We start from the raw sequence: 9,609 nt of genomic DNA on the forward strand, positions 1-9,609 counted from the left end.
TCCATCCCTTCACTTTCAGTTTGTGAGTGTCTTTAGGTCTTAAGTGTGTCTCTTGTATGCAGCATATATATGGGTCTTGTTGTTTTATCCAATCAGCCACCCTATGCCTTTTAATTGGAGCATTTAGTCCATTGACTTTTAAAGTAGTTATTGATAAGTATGTACTTACTGCCATTTTTTAACTTTTTTTTCCTCAGTGTTTTAGTAGTCCTTCTCTGTTCCTTTCTCCTTCTGTACAGAATTGATGGTCTCTTCAGTTTGACCTCTGTCTGAAAGCTCTACTCTCTAACTCCCCTCCTCCCTCCTTTTATGTTTTTGATATCATATCTAACCTCTTTTTTTGTGCATTTGTATCCATTACCCTCTTATCATGGAAATAGATAATTTTTCCTATTTGTGGTCTTCTTTTTTCCCCTTAAATAAGTCCCTTTAACATTTCTTGTAGCACTGGTTTCTTGGTGAAAAACTCCTTTAATTTTTGCTTGTCTGGGAAATTTTTGATCTCTCCTTCCATTTTGAATGATAACCTTGCTGGGTAGAGTATTCTTGGCTGTAAGTTTTTTCCTTTTAGCACTTTAAATATATCATGCCACTCTCTTCTAGCCTGTAAGGTTTCCACTGAGAAGTCAGCTGATAGCCTTATGGAGTTTCCTTTGTATGTAACTTGTCTTTTTCTTGCGGCTTTTAGGATTCTCTCTTTATCCTTAATTCTGGACATTTTGATTATGATGTGTCTTGGTGCAGGCCTCTTTGGGTTTATCTTGTTTTGGGCTCTCTGTGCTTCCTGTACCTGAATGTCTGTTTCCTTCCTTAGGTTAGGGAAGTTTTCATCTATTATTTCTTGAAACAGATTCTCTGCCCCTTTGTCTCGCTCTTCTCCTTCCATGACACCTATAACACGGATGTTAGTGCACTTGATGTTGTCCCAAAGGTCCCTTAGACTTTCCTCACTCTTTTTAATTCTTTTCTCTTTTACCTGTTTCGCTTGGGTAATTTCTTCTAGTCTTTTGTCCAGCTCGCAGATCCGTTCTTCTGTATCTTCTACTCTGCTTTTGAGTCCCTCTAGTGAATTTTTCATTTCCAGTATTGTATTCTTCATTTCTGATTGGTTCTTTTTTATATCTTCCATTTCTTTGTTGACAGTCTCACTGAGTTCATCAATTCTTCTACCCAGATCAGTGAGCATCCTTCACACTCTTAGTTTGAACTCTCTGTCGGGTAGGTTGCTCATTTCTGTTTCACTTAGTTCCTTTTCTGGTGTTTTGTCCTGTTCCCTTACTTGGAATGTATTCCTTTGCCTCCTCATTTTGCCTCTTCCCTTGTGCTTGTGTCTATGTATTAGGTAGGTCAGCTACGTCTCCTGCTCTTGGATAGGTGACCTTATATAAGTGATGGCTTAGGAGGCCTGCAGTGTGCTTCCCTCAGTTCTCAATGTTCCAGGGGTGACCCCTCTGTGGGCTACGTGTGTCCTTCTGTTGTGGCCTGTTTTCTCTCCTCGTAGGCGCCCAGGGAGGCCGAGTTATGCTCCTGGCCAGCTGTTGTAATGCTCAGCTGCTTGTAGTTGTTGTGGGCCCTTTTGTCTCTTTATCGGGTGTGGGGACCCCCAGCACAGTTGGCTGCAAGTTCTAATAGCACATTTGTGTTGCAATATTTCTTTTAAGTGAGTAGGCCCCCACCGTGGCAGGTTGTTAGGCTTAGGGGCTTACAGTTGCTATAAGCCTCCAGCCTTTAGGTCTCTTGTCAGCTCTCTGAGGATTGCAGCTGGGTGGGGCTGGCCTCAGTCACAGGAGCACCCAATTGTTTCAGGCTTTGGACGGTGGGGCAAACCCCCTATGTGGGTCTTTGAGAAGCACAAGTTTTCTGCAGCTGACAAGCCCTGCCACCCACAGGTCCACACACACAGTCAACACAGTCCTGCCCCGTGTGCACGCCCCGACCTCCTGAAGTGGACCTAGTCTCTCCACACCACCTTCGCCCCTCATTCTCCACCCACTCCTTGTGTACACCCTGCCCCACTGAAGTTGGCTCCATTGCCAGGCTGCAGAGAATCCAGTCACCAATCTATGCAGGCCCAGAAGTTGCCTGAGGGCTTGTTGTTGGGTGGGGCCAGTCTCTAGGGTGGGCTGCCTGCCCTGGCTGAGCTGGATTAAATCAATGCTCTAGTAGGTGGGGCAGACCTGGGCTAGCAGGCCCCAGGGAGAACTCCAATGGCATCTGTGTCAACATGCCCACACCAGGCCATAACAATGGCTGTCATCAATGTCCCAGTCCCTGGAGAGGTCTCCCCTCTCACTGCGATGCACTCAGGGCCTCTCAGGTGAGTCTCTTTTCCCCAATGCACTGTGCACCTTTCTTTCTGGTGATTTTAGGTTGCTTTCTGAAACAGGTGAGTTTGCATGTGGGCCCTTTATGAGCCAGTTTTAATTTTTTTGTGAACCAGCTTTTCTGGGGGTACTCCCCAATGTTTTAGTAGCAGGCAAAGTCAGATATTATGCCACTCATCTCAATTTTGTTGGGTCCACAAAATGTTCCCAGTGGGGGCGCTCTCTGGCTCAGGGCCCTGCTCCTCCAGGGAGGGCTGTGTACCTTTGGGCTGATCCTGGGTGGCCGTGAGGCACTGCAGCTTGTGAAGGCGGTGTTTTTTCTCTCCAGAAGGGAGTTTCTGCCTCTTCCACCTCAATTAGGATTGTCCTTTGTTGCAGGAGTTCCTCTTATCTAGTTTTCAGTTCTGTCTCAGGGGTAATTTTTCCATGAGTAGTTGTAAATGGGCTCTGTCCATGGGAGGAGGTGAGTTCGAAGTCTGCTTATGCAGCCATCTTGACTTCTCTCTCTCAAATTGTCCATTTCTTTCTTCAATTCTGTCAGGTTTTGCTTTATGCAGTTTTGGGCTCTATTGTTAGGTGCATATTTGTTTATAATTATTATATCTTCTTGATAAATTGACATTTTAGCATTATAAAATGTTTCAAATTATTTCCATTAACACTTATTATCTTAAAGTCTAATTTGCAGGATATTAGTATAGACACTCCAGTTCTTATGGTTGCTGTTTGCATGGTATCTTTTTACTTTTAACCTACTTTTATTTTTGAATCTAAAATGTGTCTCTTGGGGCTGGCCTGGTGGCATAGTGGTTAAGTGTGCACGCTCTGCTGCGGTAGCCTGGGGTTTGCAGGTTCAGACCCCAGGCACCACCGACACACTGCTTGTCAAGCCATGCTGTGACAGCATTCCATATAATGTAGAGAAAGATGGGCACAGATGTTAGCCCAGGGCCAATCTTCCTCAGCAAAAAGGAGAATTGGCAACAGATGTTAGCTCAGGGCTAATCTTCCTCACAAAAAAATAATAAAATAAAATTAAAATAAAATAAAATAAAATAAAATAAAAATGTCTCTTGTAGACAGTATATTATAATGGATGTTTTTGTACCCACATTATTCAGATTTGATTTTTATCAATTAGTTTTATAATGAAATTTAACAACATGTTGTAAAGCAAAGCATCCTCTCACTATTCTTCTTTATTTACAATTACTTGGCCATTCTTTAATGTTTATTTTTCTTTATGAATTTTAAAATTTCTTTATCTAGTTCAAAGAAAAGTTTGCATTGGGATTGTCATTAGAATTGCAGTAAATATATATGTATCTTTTGATTCTATTGAAATTTTAATGATAGTAAACTTTTAATATTTTTTTGAGGAGCACATTGGTCTTTCAATTTTTTTCAGATTATTCAATAAGTTGTGTAAGTTATTTTAGATCCTGTACTTTTCAGTTGATATATTTCTAGGTATTTTATAATTTTTATTTCTATGACAAAAGGGATTTTTTTACACTTCCATTTCTAACATGTATAAATAGTATAGCATAATATTTCTGGTATGGAAGCAAGCTGTTTATTTAATATATTTATTTGGTGTTCAGGCACCTTAATAAATTTGCTAATGAATTCTAATATTTTTTTTAGTACAGTTGTTTAGATTTTCTAGATAGATGATTACAAGCTCTGCAAATGTAACTTCATCTCATATTTTCTAGTATTTATTGAATTATATACATAGATTTTTCTGGCATTGAACCATCTTTGAATTCCTGGAATAAACTCTATTAGGGCATATGTATTTTTCTTTTGGAATAGTGGAGAATTCTGCTTGCCAATTATAAAATTTGCATCTGTAGTAATAAATGAAATTGGTCTATGATGGGTTATTTATTTCAACTGTACAAGTTTTCATATTAAATTTAAGCCAGCTTCATAGAATAAATTAGGCATATATCTATCATTTTCTATGGTCTGGAAACATTAAAGATATTAAAAATTTTCAGTTCCATAAAGATGTGATCCCAAACTCAGCTATAAAACCACCTGGGGCAATTGATTTTTTAAAAGGTAGATATTAAATGATCTATCCCTCTTGTTTTATTTATTTTCCTCTTTGTTTTATTTTTATTAAATGTGTTAAATTCTTGCCTTTTTCCTATTTAAAATCTAAAGTTTGGTATTTAGGTCATTTATATATTCAGGTCTCCTTTATTTAATAATCTTCTTCTGAATTCAGCTTTAGTGATGGTCCTTTACCTTTAGCTTAAAGTTTTTTCCTTTTCACTGCTTCCTAAATAATTTTAATCTCATATTGGATTTTCTCTTTGAACCAAGTATAATTTATGAGAGTATCTCTTCGCTTGCAAATAGAAATATTTCTAAGTCTCCTGTTTATTGTTTAATCCTAGATTGTTTTGTATTATTTAAGGAACTCTACATTTTGGAATTTAGTAAAGTTCCGTTTGTTGCCAGTTTCTTGATGAATTTTGTAAATATTTTTTTGATATGACTGAAGAAGATGTGGTCTCTACTTTAGGGTGTAAGTTTCTAAATAACTCTAAAATTGCACTTACTGGTTAAATTATTCAAATGCTGTACATATTTGTACGTTCTTTTACTACTTTATTTTCAAATTTTCTAAGAGGCATATTTAAATCTCTCACTCAGGTTGTGTAAATTTCTCTTTGTATTTCTAGTGGCTTTATTAAAATTTCTTTTGTCTGTTGCTTTCATTTTCACAATTTAGCTGACATGTAGCTTACTACATAAATATTTGTGGCAGATATCTTCTTATGTGAATTGTACTTTTGATCAGTTTAGTTTTCATTGTCTCTTTGTCACTTTTATCTACTTTTTGCTTTGACGTTGATATTACTGCTTCTGCCCTGTTTCTGTTATGTACGTATATTGCTCTTTGTCCTCAATCTTTTGTTGTTGTTGTTGGTAATGTTTTGTTGAACTGGTATACCCCTGTGGGCAACATGTAGCTAAATGTTGGTGATTTATTTTCTTAGTCTGAAATTTCTAACTTGTTAGGGGAATTTAAGAAACTCAAGTTCAGTATGGTAACTGATTTGCTTATTTTTATTCTTTCCATCTTAGTTTACACATAAAATGTTGCTTCCCTTTTCTACTTTTCTTTATTTTCCCTAGCATACTCAACCTGAATTCACTCCTTTTTCCCCACTCTAATCATTTGAAATGTCTACTGTGTTGTTAAATTCCCTGTATTTTCTCATCATTGTATGTAGCTTAGTTAATTCTCCCTCCATACAAATAACCTTGTTTGTTCAGTCCACAAGCTTATAAAACTTTGTCCTTATTCTTGGAATTGAGGATTTTGATGATAATATGTCTAGATTTATGTGTGTATGTCTACAAATGATTCCCAGTAGGTACTTTCAATTTGATTTAAAGACTCAACGTCTTTCTTTGTGTTAGGTGAAATTATTTTTATTATTTTTCCCACTGTTTATGGACCTAAAACCTCAAGCAGGACCCAGCTGAGGAGGCTCTGTGCCTCCAGAACCCAAGGAATCTCCTGAAGACAAACCCCAGAGGTCAGAGTGAAGCTCTTAGAGGGGCTTTGGCACTTCCACCCTTTCTCATTCATTCTGGTGGTTCTCAAACTTTAGTTTGCATCAGAATTACATGGTGGGTTTATTAAAACACAGATTGCTGGGTACCACCAGGGTTTCATATTCAGTAAGTCTGGAAGTGGGCAAGAATTTGCATTTCTTTTTTTTTCTTTCTTTTTTTGTGAGGAAGATCAGCCCTGAGCTAACATCCATGCCAATCCTCCTCTTTTTGCTGAGGAAGACTGGCCCTGGGCTAACATCTGTGCCCATCTTCCTCCACTTTATATGGGACGCCGCCACAGCATGGCCTGACAAGCGGTAAGTTGGTGCACGCCCGGGATCCAAACTCGGGCCACCAGCAGCGGAGCGCGCACACTTAATCGCTACGCCACAGGGCCAGCCCCAAGAATTTGCATTTCTAAGTGATTTCAGGTGATGTTGACACTGCTGGTCAGGGGATCACACTTTGAAAGCTACTGTCCAGGCCTGATTCTTCCTCTGGAGGTCCCATCTCTTGGCTTTCTCTATCAAGGCTGGTCGTTCTCTGAGCGCTTGCCGCCCTCCTGTCCCATGCCTTACCTAAAGCCCCCGCCGTCTGCGTCTCTTCCATCCTAGGACTTTATGGGCTGGAGCTGGAAGGTTGTAGCTCTCAGCTGTGGCTTTGGTCCCATCCCCAACGGTCTTTCAGATCAGACATCATGAAGGCACCTCTCACTTCCGTCTCCACAGACCAGGAGAGCTAACAAGAACAAGTGGGTCACAGATGAGAAATTTTCAGCATAAGCCACTTGGCTGAATATGTCTGGAGTTCTGAGTGCTTTCCTCATCATCTTACCTTTTTTCACCTTTTTCTGGTGGCCTGGCAAAGCCAAGGGAAACACTTAACCAAAGAACCTGCAAGCCAAGGAACTTCCAGCAGAGAGATCCTTCAGCCATTCAGCCTAACTCTTCAAGGGGATGAGCACAGACACCTCACCCACTTGCCCTGTGTCCCCTCCAGCACCAAACACAGGGCCATTAATACAAAGGAAATGTTGAAAACATTCAAAACGAAAAAATTCTGAGGAGGACTTGCTGGCCTGCAGACTGTCTGTGTGTTTGAATACATGCAGTTGTATGTGCTGTTTCTGCATCTAGATCCATCACCAAGTCCAGCTACAGTGCCCTTGTTTTTGTTCCCGTTCTCACCAACCTCCTTCCCATCCCAGAGCCTTTGTACTTGCTGTTCTCCCTGGAGGAGCTCTTTCCTCCAAATCTTCTGGTGACTGACTCCTCTTGTACTTCAGGACTCAGCTCAGATGTTCCTTCTCAGAGAGGCCTTTCCTGCCCACTCAGCCCCACCTCTCTGCCTCGTGTGGCCCTCCAGAGTTCCTCTCCTTCCTCCTTTTAGCTTTTCCTCATAGCCCTTGGTCCTCCATTAAATCGTTTCATTTATTTATTTGGAACTTTTTCCTCCTTTTCTTCCATGGGTTGTGAATTCTAGGAGAGTTGAGGTCTTGTCTGCCTTAGTCACCACGTGGTCCTCAGGGCCCAGCCTGGTCCTAGGATACAGAAGGTGCCGTGGAGGAATATCAATAAATCTGCCCATTGCACTCAGATTCAATCTGGAAGTGAGACTCACACACTATATGTTGAACCAATCAGGAGTTCAAACCGGGAACAACAATGGAAAGGCCAAGTAACTGTGACCCAGTCCCTTCATTCATTGAATCAATTAAGAGGGCGGGAAGAAAGGGGAGTGGCGAGGTAATGCCCCGTACATACATTGAGCCAACAGAAGCCGGGTCTGAGCACTCGAGGCTCGCCTATGCAGGAGCGGCCAATCATAATGAAGTGGTAGCCAATAGAGAAGCCACACCCAGTGACTCAAATCGCCAAGACAGCCTCAGCGACTGAGAAGCCAAGGGAAGTCCTAGGGACATGAGCTGGGTTTGTGATGGGTAATCAGAAGAGTGGGAGAGTTTAAGTGTGTGTGTGTGGAGTGGGGGTGGGGAGAGTTTAGAGGAGGAAAGTGAAGCAGTTAGAGGGAGACATGGAGTGGGTAATGGCGGGTGCGGAGAGGACTTATGACAGGATAGAGGGGGTTCAATTGTGTTATAGGGCCAGCAAGTCTGTTATATAGACATATGGAGGTGTGGTAGGTTCTGGCTTCGGACACTGTCCATTTTCAGTGCCTTTCTAGGCAGAGGGGTTGGTTCAGCTGGTCGTCATTTCTTGGGAACTCAAATGTCCCCTCTCCAGGCCCTATTTCCATTGTCTGCAGATTCTACCTGCCCAGCGTCTCCTTCTCAGGCCACGGTCCATGACTACTGTGACTGACCACAGGGACTCAGAGTTCAAGCTCACTCCAATGCAGCAGGTCAACTCAATGCAGAAGGTCCACCCGATGCAGCCGCTCATCCCAATGCAGCCAGTCATCGTGATGTCCTTGAATCCCCCAGTAAAGGATTATTTGTTTCTTTCCATCATTTCCTTCCTGTTCTTCATTCCGCTGGCAGTCCCAGCCCTCTTGTTCTCTCTCAAGGTAGGCACCATCTGGCTACCACCAACTCCTGTTGTCCCCAGTCTGCCTCCTCTTTCCCATCCCATCTCCCTGCTCTTGGTGTTCCTCCTGGGGGATTTACTCCCTCCTTCTTCACCATCTAGCTGCCCTTGCTTCTCCCCAGGACTGCCCCCCTCTGCTTCTCTTTCTCATGTGTTTTGCCCAGACCCACTCCCTCATCCTGCCCCTCTTCTTTCTTCCTTTTTCCACTGGGGGACCGAACCTTGCTCTTACCTTCCTCACACTGCTAGCTCTGATCTTGCACTCCCCACCTCCCCCCATCTCCCTTCTCCCTTGGAAACACTCCCACCAGCTTGCCTTCATCCCCACAGACCCGGGACGCCAACTTCCTTGGGAATCAAAGGAAAGCACAGAAAAATTCCAGACTGGCCTTGGGCTTCAGCATCTCAGGCATCCTGATGGGCTCCACTCTGATCATTTTCTCCATTGTAATCAGAGTCTTGAGACAAGAACTGTGAGATCATCTTGAAGGCTCATCTCCCTCAGAGAGTCATGAACTGCACCTCCCGGGTCCTCCTGGAGCCTTTGAACTTGGACGTCAGTAACCTACCTGTGCTGGAGGAAGTCTCCCCTCCATCAGCATTTTTAAAAGTAATAAAGTTTATGAGGAGGTTTCTGCTTTCCATTCATCTGCTGTACACGTGTTCGTGTGCCCCTGTGTGTTCACTTTGCTAAGTACCATGGGGTTTATGCATAGTCATATATAACAATTATTGGGCAACCACTATAGTGTGCCAGGAACTGTTTTAAGCCTTAGTGATTCAGTGCTGATTCAGATAGATGAGGTATTTGCCTCCATAAAACTTACATTATATTGAGAGGACACACAAAAAAAGAGTAAAATGTAAAGCAACAAGATAGTTCTAGGTCAGTGCTGTCTAATAGAACTTTTCGGTTCTATAATCCACTCTGTCCAATATGGTACCCACTAGCCACATGTGACTCTTGAGCACTTGAAATGTGGTTAATGCAGCTGAAGAACTCAAATTTTAATTTAACTTAGTTATAATCAGTTTAAATTAAATTTGCCGCGTGTGGCTACTGTCCTGGGCAGCACGGTTCTAAGTAGTGGTCAACATTATGAGAAAACAGAATCAAATTAGGGGAGCATGAAGAGGGACTTATGACAGAGTGGCTCAGG

At 42.1% G+C, this 9,609-nt stretch overlaps 1 long non-coding RNA gene across 1 annotated transcript in view; it reads left to right on the forward strand.

The window, feature by feature from the left end:
* Positions 1 to 9,329, forward strand: part of LOC131397840 (uncharacterized) — an 81,682-nt gene extending 72,353 nt beyond the window's left edge. The window contains exons 3-4 of the long non-coding RNA XR_009216792.1: positions 8,169 to 8,429; positions 8,780 to 9,329. This is a non-coding gene — a long non-coding RNA (uncharacterized LOC131397840). The remainder of the gene's footprint in view (positions 1 to 8,168; positions 8,430 to 8,779) is intronic.
* Positions 9,330 to 9,609: the final 280 nt, after the last annotated feature.

The sequence above is a fragment of the Diceros bicornis genome, chromosome 34 (assembly GCF_020826845.1).
Source record: "Diceros bicornis minor isolate mBicDic1 chromosome 34, mDicBic1.mat.cur, whole genome shotgun sequence".
In the NCBI taxonomy this organism is placed as follows: domain Eukaryota; kingdom Metazoa; phylum Chordata; class Mammalia; order Perissodactyla; family Rhinocerotidae; genus Diceros; species Diceros bicornis.